The following is a 13,897-nucleotide window of genomic DNA, read 5'->3' as shown; positions in this document are numbered from 1 at the left end:
GTTAAGCCTAGGAGATTGCGAAAGCAAGAGAGGCGAAGTGTCTCCAATGGAAAACGAAACACACCTGTTAGGGGGCCTCGATGCGCGCGCCCTCGCGCCCTCCGGAGCGCTGAACGGGGCACCGTGCATCGAGGCACCCTACCACCTCTTAGATCACAGCGTACCTAGTGGGAGAAGCGCGAAACGCCCTGCGTAGCTAAGAACCACGCTACGCATCGCCTCTTCCAGACAGATGCCTGCTTTATGCGCCGAAAACACGCGCCACCTATTTCCTCCTTTCCACTTGAGGTGGTATCTCTCGATCATTACGGCTCCCGCCTGCAACACGCATTTGCAAATGCGTTTTCCGAACAGCTGCTGCGGCTTCGACACCACACCACCCCAATCGCCCTTGTGGAGATGGATGAGATGGATGGCTGGAATATAGGAGCGTCCTCTTTGAAACGGGGTAGTAGCAGTAGCTATCAGGCTCGTTTTTCTCCCTATATCTTATAATTGTTTTAGATTGCTTAACTATATCATCATTGTATTTATTGAATATTTGTTTCTACATTAATAACGTTATGTCACTTTTCTGCTTTTAAGCAAACGATCTCTCGACGACCGCCTGCATCTGAAGGCACAGCGCCTCCAATGGGTAAGAGAGTGATGCAATAGGCATCTTTCTAGAGGAGGCGATGGCTGAAGAGCCGACTTGATAGCCCATCTTCGCCTCGCTTATGACATCAAACCGGATGGATGGAATATAGGAGCGTCCTCTTTGAAACGGGGTGGTAGCAGTAGCTATCATGCTCACTTTTCTCCATATATCTTAATTATTGATTTAGAATTTTTAACTAAACCATCATTCTATATATTAAATTTTTGTTCCTACATTACTAACATTATGTCACTTCTCTGCTTTTAAGACACCAATCTTCCAGTCGTTTTTTGCTAGTTTCCACCGCCGGTTTATTCACCCGGCAACTGGTATCTCTAAACCCCAGAGCTTCAGGAACAGTGATTGCGCCTGCATCAACTTCGGGATGGATACCATTATATTCGAGTATAATATGGTCAATTGTTTCACTGCAGTTTCCACATACACCACATGTGTCATCTCCATTGTTAAATTTCTCTTTGTAGCTCAGTGTTCTAAGGCACCCTGATCTAGCTTCGAAAAGTAGGGCACTGCCTCTTAAGTTATCAAAGAAATCTTCCTTCCTGATCTGCATTTTCCACTTACGGTATAATTTCACACTCTGTTTCTTTTCCATCATCCAATTTTTACCTTCTGTGTTTTTCACCTGTTGCTTAATGCTCTTTATTTCTCCGTCCTTGTGACTAGCATACTTACTAGATAGTTTGCTAGTTCGTTTCCTCCATTGTGAGTCCACGCTTTTTAAGTACAGGTATTTAAATACTTTAGCTGCCCATCTCGTACTGTCCAATTTCCTCGGGTCTTCCTCATATAATATTTTACTCTGACCTTCCCGTACTTCGAAATATGCCCAGCCCATATCTTCCTGTACCACCTCATTTGTAGTTTTGCCGTGGGCACCTAGTGCTAATCGTCCAACGGATCTCTGATTTATTTCTAATGTCGACTGTACCTCTGATTTTAGCCACAAAACCGCGTTTCCGAAAGTAAGTCCGGGCACCATAATTCCTTTCCAAATACCCCTCAAAACCTCATACCTATTGTATCCCTAAATGCCTTATGCTTCATTATCCCGGCATTCCTTTGCCCTTTGCCTTAAGTGATTGCTCATGCTTTCCAATGTATGCCAATCCTTCGTTTACCCATACGCCCAGATATTTATATTCAGCTACTCTAGGTATTTCATGGCCTTGTATTTTAGGACCCTGATCAGTTGAGCCATTGAAAATCATCAGACCCCACTTAACTGCGCTGAAACTGAAGCCTAGAGCGTCCCCTTCGTCTCCGCAATACTTAACTAGAGTTTGCAATTCGTCCAGGCTCTCAGCTAGCAGCACAATATTGTCGGCATACATCAAACCGGGGAGGCGCTGCTCTACCTCCTATCCACCGAATCTATATGACAGGTTAAAACCTACGTTACTGTCTTGTATCCTCCGTTCCAGGTTGATCATATAAAGCATGAACAGCACCGGTGATAGATGACAGCCTTGTCTTAATCCTTTGCATACTTTGACATCCTCCGTACTTCTTATCCCTTCCCATGTAATTTCTACTTTGTTATCCCGGTATATTTCCGGTAGGAACTCTATTATCTCATAACCGATACCTTCTTCTTTTAATATGTTCCACAGGAGTTCCCTGCTTACGTTGTCGTACGCCCCATTTATATCCAGGAAGGCCAAATACAAAGGTCTATTTTCCACTCTAGATATTTCGATGCATTGAGTAAGCACAAACAGGCTATCATCTAAGCGCCTACCATTTCTAAAGCCGTTCTGAAGTTCTCCGAGTATCTTGTTACTTTCTACCCATGCTTGCACCTTTAATTTCACCGCCTGCATGGCTAACCTGTACATAACAGATGTTATGGTAATCGGCCTGTAGGATTTTATGTGCATCCTGTCTCCTTTCCCTTTATAAATCAAATTAATTTTACTCTGCCGCCAGCTGTCCGGAATTTGCTTATTCGTTATGACTGTTTCCAGAGCTTTTAACAACGTTTCCTTACTTTTTGGACCGAGTTCATGAATCAGCTTGATCGGAATTCCATCTATTCCTGTAGATGTGTTTTTAGGAATATTTTTTCTGCCTTTTTCCATTTTAGATTGGGCAGTTCAAAGCTGCTTTGTATTCTGCTACCTTGTGTTGCTTCCTGATTTGCGGAGATTGCCCTATCGTCGCTCTTAGATGACTCGGCTATAACTGATGTAATGTAGTTTACTGCGTTGCCTCCCTTTAGAAAATTTGCCTCGTAATCTTGAATCCGATCCTGCTTTCCTTGATTCTTCTTCCCTAGCCAGCCTATACGGTTCCAGAATTTTGTTGCTCCGCCTCTAGAGGCGTCGTGTATGTCAGCCATCCAGCGATCGGTGGACTGCTTTATTTTACTTTGGATGAGGGCCTGTACCTCAAGTTTCTTTTGCCGATGATTCCCATTTTTGGTCGGTTTCCTCCTGATATACCTGTGCTTTCTTTGCACTCGGTGTTCCCTTGAAGCAGCCCGTCGTTATTCAAAAGCGTCCCTGATTTCCTTATTCCACCAGCTCCGTGGCGTACTCTTTCCATTCCAGCGGTTTGCTACTTTAACCTCCTGAATTTTCCTCCTTATGAGTAGTTTTACCTGTTCATAATCCCAGTCTTCCATGGGGCTTTTTTCTACTGCTTCCTATATGTCTGCTACTATCTGCGCTATTTGATCGTCGTTTAATTTTGCGTTTACATTTTGTCTAAGTTCCATTTCTCTTTTCATCAAAGGCCTCATCTGCAGACTAATACGTTTATGATCACTTCCTGGACTACACTCCCCTTCTTCGTTTATTTCCATTTTTGTGACCTTGCTGTAAATTTTCTGCGACATTATACAATAGTCAATGGTCGTCTGCCTGTTGCGGAATTCCCACGTGATTTATCCTTCACATTTTGTTTCTCTATTTACTATAACCAGATAGTGTCGGTCACAGAAATCTAGCATTAGCTTCCCGTTACAATCCGTGTATTCACCCAGATCGTCGATGTGGCCGTTCATGTGCTTCAGTAGAATAATATTGGCCCCGTCTCCAAACTGGCTTATATCGTTACTGAGACAATCAACAAGATCCCTGTTTTCTTGCCTGCATTGATATCCTGTTCCTAAATCAACTACCTCTAGCCATGTCCTTATGCCGGCAATTGTTCCTGAAACCCAGATATGTTCTTTACAAGATGATTCAATTCTTCGCCAATTTGTTCCCTGGTGTATCAACATACCTACCCCTCCACCCCTTTTGTCCGTTCTCGTTCTGTTGCACCCTTCCCTGACGTAGCCTTCTATAAATGGCGGATCTTCTAGATCCCTGAGATGAGTTTCGCAATGAGCGTACACACCTATTTTGTCATCCTTCAACTGCTGTTCTATCTCTAGCCATTTCGCTCTTTTTCTACCTCCTTGCATGTTTATGTAGCTGATCCTAGTGCTAATTTTTTTTTTTTTTACTTTTCTTTCTCGACCTACTCTTTGCCTTTTTGGGGGGCTCAGCCTCCATTATTACACTTTCTTCTGCTTCACTTCTAACTACCTCTGTGCACGGAGTCCTCGCGGACCCCCTAAAAAAGCTACAGCCCTGCCTGCCAGGCGCCAGCCGATCTCTGCTCCCACCCTTCTGTTAAAATGAATGCCATCTCGCGGAAAAGCCCTACCAAAACCTGCTTTATGTACCTCCCTGTTTACCTCAACCACTTCGAAACGCTTCTCCAGGCTTAACTTTCTTATGTCCTGATTAACTGTCATCACGTCCTTTTCCAGCTTGCCGTTCAATCCTAGCACCTCTGGTACTTTGCATACAACTATCTGCGTTTGCTGTGCTATCTCCCTGATCTCGTCAACTCCCTTAGCTAAACTTTCCACCACTCCTGCAGCGTCACCATTTAGGACATCGCTTAGCCCCGCGGCTACTATTACCATACTGCACTCTGCGGAATTCTTCAACAGCCTATCTTTACTCTCTTTCAGTACTGCCCTCATTGTTCTCCCTGGAAAGGCTCTAACCAACACTCTCTTATCACCCTTTACACGTTCCAAGATATCTCGCTTGCACCTTTTCATGTTAGAATCTCCGGCGAGAAGCACCTGGGCCGTCTCTCTCCCTCTCCCAACTGTTGGCTCCTGCTTTCGGTTATCTGTGTCCTTATCTCTGGGATTTTCATTCTTCCTTACTTCTTACTTTTTTTCCGGCTTCTTAGCTGCTTCTAAATAACTCTGACGGTTCGGATCCGCCTGACCTACTTTGCTTATGCCTTCCATGCTAGTGCTGGCCCCAGCCACGTGGCCCGCGTTGGAATGTTCGTCCTCGTTAGTTCCAAGGATAAAGTAGGCCCCCTTTTTTTTTTCAATTTGAGGAAGCTGTCCAAGCAGTTTCTGATTTTCCGCCCTTAACAAACGTACTTCATTTTCTAAATCATCCACACGAGGCACTAAACTGCCCCTTTCTTGATCAAATCTATCTAGACGCGCACTCCTTACGCAACACCGACACAAAAAGTCGCTGCCTTCCGCTTCACCTACAAAGTCAAAACGCGTATCCTTGAGAGTAACCTGCGCCTCACACTGAGTACACTTTACCTTCTTTTGATTGCACATCTTAAGCGCTCGTCGACTGAACTATATCTATTACGAATTCTCAGAATACACAAATTGCCAAAAGAAGACACAAGAAACGACTAGCAAACACGCGTTAAAAACCAATTCTGCGAATGCCAATAGCCTAGAAAAAAAAGGTATTTATCTAAACAAAATAGTAAAAGAATGAAAGCCAAGAAAACCTAGCTGCCGGCACTAAAAATCAGGCCGCTAGGACCAAGAGCTAAAATCTATTCTTTAGGCTGCACCTAACCTAACTAGCTGAAAACGAAATAAAGTTAATAAAAGAAAGAACTCATCTATTTGACGCTTCGGAAGCTCCCACTGTCGCCAGTCCGTCCGTTTCCGGTAGCCACGTGCAATCGGAGGAGCGATGGAACACGAGTCCGCACCACACGGCTGTCAACTGTCAACTGTCAACACCACCTGTTAGACTACAGCGCAACTAGTGGGAGAAGCGCGAAACGACCGGTGTGGCTACGAGCCACGCTCTGCTAAAGACCCGACTTGGTAGCCCAGCTCTCGCGCTTGTATGACGTCAGTAGTCACGTGATGTAAAACGTAACTACCGGACCACGCTACGCTGAAGGCTCGAAACCTGGCGTAGTATTGCTTTCGCAATAAAACAAGTTTATTGCAAGAAATATTGGTCAAAATACACGGCGTTTCCCAACAAGAAGAAATGCAAAACGAATGCCTATCATATCGCCAAGTTACCTCCTCAGCTTAGGGGCAGAACTTTCGTTTTCATTGATACTGTTTCTAAAAATTTTTTTTTCTGCGAGGGAAATGAAGAACGTGACATCGAAATAACCACCGTTTTATTTATTTGAATTTAAACGTTTTCGAACTCTTCGAACGGAGAGCTGGAGAAAGATGCGGTTTTAGCGGTGACACATCGAGGTTATATGCGCATCCACGTTGAAACAGAATGTGGCCTTCATATGACAAGGCATTACATTTATCTACGGCGTAAGCCTTCAATGGATCATGCTCGCGGCAACCATCGTGTCCGCCTTTTCGTCAGAAAGGCGTTCGTTAAGTAGGAACTACCAAAGATTGGAGCAAAATAATTGTTGCATCCGATAGAGCAGCGCAAATACTGTGAAAGCTAAGTTTGATGAGTGTAGAGTTATTTATGACAGTGAAAAATATCAAAATTGATTCGAAATAGCGTGGAGGTCGTCATAGCTACAGGAACGGTGTGACGTCACATCTGCCGGAAGTCATCTCTGACAACGTCTAATAACCGACACTGACGTCGCATATAACCATGACGTCATGACTGGTGATGACGTCACCAGGCGATTCAAGCACATTTTTCTTCCACCAGATAAGGAGGCCCTCACTTCCCGCCTCTTGCACGCAGTCTGGTGAAAGAATAAAGTTGTTATCACCATCATAAAGCATATTGTTACGGTATGGAAGACAAAGAAGAGCTGCGCTAGCGCATTAAAGAGGGGTGGTGGTGGTGAAAACGTTTAATAAAAATAAAGTTACATAAAGGTTGCTCTGAGGTCAGGCTTAGTGCCCTTTCCCTCACAAACGCTAAGTGGAGTTCCTAGTACGGGACTCCAGGGGCTTCCGCTGCCGCCATTGCTCGCTTGACCAAGGCCTTTTGGACTTTGAGGTTGGAGCAGGCGAGTAGGGTCGCCTCCCAGTTCTCCCGGGTGGTGTTTGGGTTAAGTGCAAATGCAGGGTTGGAGGGGCACGCCTACACCACGTGGAAAAGGTCCGAGGACATTTCCCTGCAGTGCGGGCACTCCCCGGAGAAGGCACTGTCAAAGTGTTTAAGTGACACCGGGAACATCATGGTATTCGTAAGGAGGCGACGAAGCACGCGTTCCTCCGCTCTTGTTAACCCTTTACACGGGTGGGGGTAAGTATTCTGTCTGTTTTGGTACAGCTGCGTAATTTCTCTGAAAGTGTAGGCTGGTGTGAATTCTTCTGAGGAGGAAAGAGACGAGGTTGCCCGGTTAGAAAGCGTGCGGGCGGCGGCTTCTGCTGCCTCGTTTTCTCCTAGCCCCGAATGGGCCGGGGCCCATACTATGAAGCGGCGGGATAGACTTTCCACGTACGAGCTGTTTTGCAGTAGTCGGTAGACCAGGTCCAAGCTGTTTTTTAGTAGCCGGTAGGCCAGGTACGGGACCCAGCCCTGTTAAAAGTTCCTACACGTGCCTCGCGAGTCCGTTATGATTGTTTTGGAATCAGAGTGTGCTGCTGCTAACGCGATGGCGACCTCCTCTGCCTGTGTTACGTTCCGGGCTTTAAATTTGAGCCCGTTTACCGTTTTGGACTCGTGGATCACTGCCGCTGTGTACCACCAGCCTTGGTGCGGGCCGGACGCGTCTACATAGTACACTCCAGGTTTCCGGGGTTAAACAGAGAGCGGAAAAAGGTCGATGAAGCCAGTGGTGTTCGACGAATGACTGTCTCAGTGTCTGTGTTTAGGATACTACCTCGTATGCGTCGATCCCCTGCATGTCATCCCTACCTCGTAACATTTTGGCGGCACGGGTGGGATGGTGCACACTCCTACTCAGCACCGAGCGCCATACGAGACTGTCGGTAGATATCCGCTGCCCAGGCTACATACAATACCCGCTACTGTGTGCGCGCTGGCAGGGTCCCAGTGAAAGCCTGCATAACTTGGCATTGGCAGTGCAGTCGCTGCCGGGGGCGCCTCAAAACGGCGTGGCCGTGATCGGGGCCGAAGCTTTTCTCGGCGCCATTGGCGATCCCGTGATCCGGAGCCAAGTACGTCTCGGGCGCCCTGATTCGATCCCCACCACTTTGAGCCTCGCCATCGAGGCGACCGGCAAATGGCGGAAGCGGGATCCCGATCAAGAGGCCTACTTCCGGAGGCAGCTGGTCGAACGGGAGCGCGACCTGGAGGCTGAGCGCCGGCGCACCCTCTTGCACGCTGCCGAAGTGAAGGAGCTGAGGAAAGAGCTGGACGAAGAGCTGAGCAAGGGGCAGCAACAGGAGGAAAGCTTCAAGGCCCAGCAGAAACCTGGTGAGGAGGGGTCGACATGGCAGCAGCGACGGGTGCGCCAGCTAGAGGTGAACCTACAGAGTACATGGGCCTCGGTGCATGAGCGGTTACGTTCTCGAGAGAAGGAGCTGCATCACTCCTTCAAGGGGCCCATGGAGCGCGAGCGGCAGGAGGCGGAGGCTCGCCTTGCTCAGGCCCACGGGCATGCCGAAACCCTGGAGGCTGTTTGAGCTCACCTGCGGCAGCGGGTCGACCAGAAAGCCCATGACCGGACCGCTCAACGTTGTGAACCCGAGGCGAAAATGAAGGAACTTATTAAGATGCACCAGATGGAGCTGGAGGCAAAGCGGGCGGAGTATCGGCATCACCTAAACGCTCTAGAGCGGCGCTGCAAGCAGAAAGCCTACCTGGCTGAGAGTTGCGTGCCCGCCTGTCCGAGGTCGTTTATACCTAAAGCCGTGAGGTCAGCGAGCTTTCACACAAGAAGGTGGAGGCCGAGCAGGCCAAGCAGCAGTTAACTCAGGCCAGAGAGGCCGCTGTCGAGCAGCTGCGTCGGGAGTTGTACAACCAAAGGGCCAAGAATGACGTGCGGCACACCAAGAACAGGGACGTGGTAGAGGGCATGCGTGTACTTGAACGAAAAGCCGAAGCCCTGGCCCAGGCGTTGAGCACGGAAATGGAGACACTGAAGACCAATCACGCGAAGGAAATCAAGAGCCCGTAAGAGAGGTTCTTGGCCTAGAGTAACCGGAAGGAGCGGGAGCTGCTGGAGCTGTTGTTACCTGCGGGCAAGGTGGATGATGGTCTGGCCCACTCGGAGTGACTGGTGTGCATTGAGAGGGAGCAGCAGGAATGCCCCAAGGAGCAACAGCTACAACATGGCATGGGCGGCCAACTCGCATAGGAGGACGGTTCCTCCACTGCACATGCGGAGCGCCTGCAGCAGCTCACCGAGATGAACACTCGGCTACACACATGTGTGCCTGGAGAGCGAAGTTTGGAACGAATCGATGTGTTCCTTCTTAAGGCTTGGTTTGCAATTTTGGTTTTCGCTTTCTTGGTCACAGGAAAGCTCACAAGTGCTCACATAGACTTTGCGCTCAATAGATCCACCGGGATGAAAGATCTGACTCTGGATGTGGGCAAGTGAGCTACATGATTCCACGAAAAATGAAGGATTTGAGGGAGACACAAAGGAAGAGACCGAGGCTGCAGAGGATGGCAGTGATGAGGGCAACAAGGGAGACCAGTCCGCAAAAGTGGTGACCGCTAATGAGGACTCCTCATCAAGCACGGAGGCTGAAGTGGAGGACAAGGATAAGCCAAAGAAGTCGAAAGTCGAGCCGGATACGGCGTCCACGCTAACAGAGGTGGATGCGCTCGGCCCTCTCACCAACTTCTGCGCGTCGTGGTGTGAGGAATGCGTGAAGCTGGAGCCTGAATACGCCCACGCTGCCACCACGTTGAGGTGGAGGAACCTGCAGGTGCTATTGGACAAAATCGACACCGCGGTCGAACAGAATCTGGCCAAGCACTTTGGCGTCAACAATTCCCCTACGCTCGTCTTCTCGCACCAGGGTAACATGACCGAATATGTGAAAACATTTTTTGCCGAAGGGATCATCGATACGATGGCGGAGAAGGCGGACCCGCTGCTTGCGCCACCAGTGGAAGCATTGCTCGAGCTGACCGCCGTGAACTTCAAGCTCACCGACGCTAACGCAAAGGCCATGCTGGTCTACTTCTACGCCCCATGCTGCGGCCAGTGCTGCCACATGTCCTCAGAGTTTGAGGGAGTGGCGCGATGCCTCAAGGAGTACGGCATTCCGATGGGCATGTTGGATGCCAGCGAGTAATGCTGCTGTGCGCACAATGACTATGCTTCGCTGCACTTCAGTCCGCGGCTGTCTCGTGGGACAGCATTACCTGATACTGCCGTGCCTACCGGCCGGTTTTCACCGGACTTCAACTAGACACTGTGCTTTCCCTGCACGTTGACTTTGTAATTTTTTGAACTTTTCTGATAGGCGTGTTGGTGTGTCCTCGTGTGTAATCGTCTATTCCCTGTGTAGTCTGTGTTTGCGCGCGCGCATGTGTGTGTGTGTGTGTGTGTGTGTGTGTGTGTGTGTGTGTGTGTGTGTGTGTGTGTGTGTGTGTGTGTGTGTGTGTGTGTGTGTGTGTGTGTGTGTGTGTGTGTGTGTGCGCGCGCGCGCGGCTGAACACGTTCAGTGCATTTCCTTTACACCTGCCCCCCTCCCCACCACTGGCGAAAAGATGTTACAGTATGGAAGACAAAGAAGAGCGGCGCTATAGAAGCAGGCTCCGTACATCAGTCATCAGCGGTGTCTGAAATTACAGGAAAGAAGAGGCGCAGTATCTGTCATAATTTTCTGCTGGCACCTTGTCGGGCCGTAAGAAAAAGGACGAAAGTGGGAGTTAAAAAAAAGACATAAAAAGGTGCCCTAGTGGACGTCTTCGGACCACCGCGTGATAGACGCTTTTGCCTAATTGCAGTTTAATGGTCAAAAGTGCCCCAAGAAGTTTTTTCCTTCATTCGTTCTTTCTCTTTCTTTGAGGAGCACTTTTAGCTGGTACGTCTGGTGGGTAGCGAACAGTTGCGAACATTTGGGTCTATGAAAGCTCAACAGTTTCGTTAAAGGAAGCAGAATGCTTTCTCTCAGAGCATACGTTGCTTCGAAACCTCTTAAAGGATGGTGCCTTTTCCGTATGAGCGTTTAGGACTGGGGGCACGGCAAAACAAATTGACAAATATCTTCAGGGGCACCTTTCTTCTCCAACCATCGAGGGCTGATCCGTGGATGAAAATAAGGCTGTAATATGCCTACTCATGAATGTAAACGAGACGTTATCTATTCTTTCGCAAAATACCAGTTTTATAGCTGCGGAGGACAACGTCTACGTATTTTCGGATAATAAATTGGAGAAGCTGTGTCGAACCGGTGCATTTGGATTCCTTGATTAGGTAATACTGTCGTGAACACTGGATTTACTGACACTTGGCCCCTACCTCACTTTAGAACCGATTACAAGTTGCAATTCCTGTGTCATAATTTTCCATGTTTTCTTAACAAACATAAAAGCACTGCCGGATGTAGGCCAGAAGAATTGAGACTTTACTTTATGGAAATTGCAATCTGTATTCTCAATTTTTCACATCAGTCATTATCCAAGTTTTGAAATTTATGTTTTTGTTGTAAGCGTTGTATTAAGTTTATTACTGATAGCTTTTTCGGTAGTCTGTTAACATGATGTATGCTTTGTATATATGCTTTAGTGATATCGACTTCTTCATTGCGCATAAATTGTTATTTCGTTCTGTATGCCGCTGCCAAGACATGTAATGTTTCCCTGGACCTTCGTCAAGCTGAATGTACAGCTTTTAGCCCAGGTGAATATCCAGGTTCTAGCTGGAAAATAAACTTGGATTTCATTTGATTTCAGGTGATCTATATTTCATGGATTTCATTTGATCTACACCCTTTCAGTCCTTTGAGCTGAACAAGCGAGCGCCGTCAGTCTAGTCGATAACTGCTGTGGAACGGAGGACAGCGTCGAATTTCACGATATTAGGCGCATGCGCACTGCGAGCAGCCAGTGCAACTGTGCTCTGCCGGCCTCATCAGGGAACCGGTCCTCTAAACTGCGTCTCTTGAGTGGCGGTATCCTCGTGATACATTTTTCCTTTTAGAAAGTTATTATTTTTTATTTCAGATACTGCCAATCCCATCCGGGAGAAATACAGGAAGGACACATATAAAATTGTCAAGTACATGTAGCACATTGTAGTGGGCCAGGTTCAGCAACATAATAATGGTAGCAGCAAACTTGTAGCGGTTTGAACAACGGGACATTAAAACACGAAAAGGGAAAAAGGGGTGCACAGATGCATACATTCGTATTAGTTATTCAGTTTGATAAAAACAGGAAAAGATAACTAGATAACATGACTAAACTCTGGGGAAAGAAACATGACAATGACATTTGGCTTTTGTAATGAGTTTTCTTATAAATGATTCAGAAGCATTGAAACAAAGCTGTCAAATGATGGACTGTTAAGGACTGATGGAACCAGCCTTTTTCATTCCCTTATGGCTCGTAGAAAATATGAAAATTTAAAGAAGTCAGTACTAAATGATTTTTCGGTGAGTGTTTGTGAATAATTCTGTCTTGTGGTCCTTGATGTATCATCGGTAAGGTACCTCGAAATGTCTATGTTTATCTGTTTGTGAATTAGCTGGTACATGAACTTTCAACACGCTAATTTGGCTCTGCTTTCCAGAGTTAAAATGTTATCGTCTTGAGTGGCTCAGTAGGAGAGCCTGTTTGTAGTTATTAAAGATGAATCCTAATGCCTTAGTTAAAATTTGCTTACTGCCTTCCTTTGCACTCGCTCTAGTTTGTGAATATGTTCTTTAGTAAACGGGAACCAAGTTATGTTAGCATACTCTAGTGCGTATCTGACGATCGTGTTGTAGGCTAGTAATTTTGTATCCGACAGTGCCTGTCGAAGGCGTGCTTCAAGGATAATAGTCGTTTTAGGGCATTAGATGTGATGCTATCTATATATGAGAGTCCTACCTAAAGTCTTCAGATAAAATCACACCAATATATTTGTATTCGTGAACTGTAGTCAGTATGGTGTTATTGATACTGTGTTGAAGTTCTGAACGTTCACGTTTCCTTATTATCCTTAATGCAGCTGATTTTTTTACATTAAGTATCATTTGCCAATCATTAAGTTATAAACAATTAAAGGATCAAGTTTTCGCAAATGCGCTGAAAGGAATGCGGCATATAACTAAGTGCGTATCCCAATTTGTTTTGTTTTTGTTATGTTCATGCAGGGATTCCTGCAGTAATGAAGGGTATCTTTCACAGCCAGTCCTACTGATTAGAAATTTCTCGCTTGCTGAGAATAGCGCAGAGTCCTTACCAACGTATTCTCAGAAATGCATTTCTTGACATATTGTAAGGATAACCTAAAAAACGAACCCTCAACAAGGGTTTATTTGCTCACACTTGTGAGAGCGCATTTAAAAGTGTCGAACTTCATGAAGTTCGATAGGAATGGTGTCTCACTATAGTATTTAGTGTGAATTCACTTTCCTCTCCTAAGAAAAGAAGTGACACCACATTTCCTCTCCTGATCTTTTATGAGTGGAGTTTGAAAAGTGAAGGGAAAATGAAAGAGGGCAAAAAAAAAAAAAACAGGTGGTGCGATCCAGTTTCCATACAACTGCTAAAAATTGCAAAAGTAGGGCAAAACAAGGGACGCACAACACATTCGCCTTTCTTGCTTTCACCTGTATTTGAGCTGTGGCCTTTCCAGCAATGTTAAGTCAACTAGCCCGATACAACATCCTCGTTTTTCAATAAGAGCATGGCCAAAAGAAGCTGCAGCGAACTGTTCGTTCCACGCATGCGCGTATTTTGCTGACTTTACCGATGTGCTCCGTCGCACCGAGCTTATCGATCTGGCGTCTACGCTCGTACATTCAAGACAAATATTCTAAAGGGTGTACACAATCATATTTTGCGCGCTCCACGCGAAGGAGTATGCATAGGCTTAGGTACTGCGTCTTCGATATCCAACTTGTAAATGGGGAAAAGTGACGGATTGCTC

General features: G+C 46.7%; 1 pseudogene; it reads left to right on the top strand.

The window, feature by feature from the left end:
- Positions 1–7,739: 7,739 nt before the first annotated feature.
- Positions 7,740–9,157, top strand: LOC146180044 (uncharacterized; annotated as a pseudogene).
- Positions 9,158–13,897: the final 4,740 nt, after the last annotated feature.

The sequence above is a fragment of the Amblyomma maculatum genome, chromosome 9, assembly GCF_055883805.1.
Source record: "Amblyomma maculatum isolate TAMU_Amacu chromosome 9, ASM5588380v1, whole genome shotgun sequence".
Lineage (NCBI taxonomy): Eukaryota > Metazoa > Arthropoda > Arachnida > Ixodida > Ixodidae > Amblyomma > Amblyomma maculatum.
This window is presented reverse-complemented; position numbering and strand designations above follow the sequence as displayed.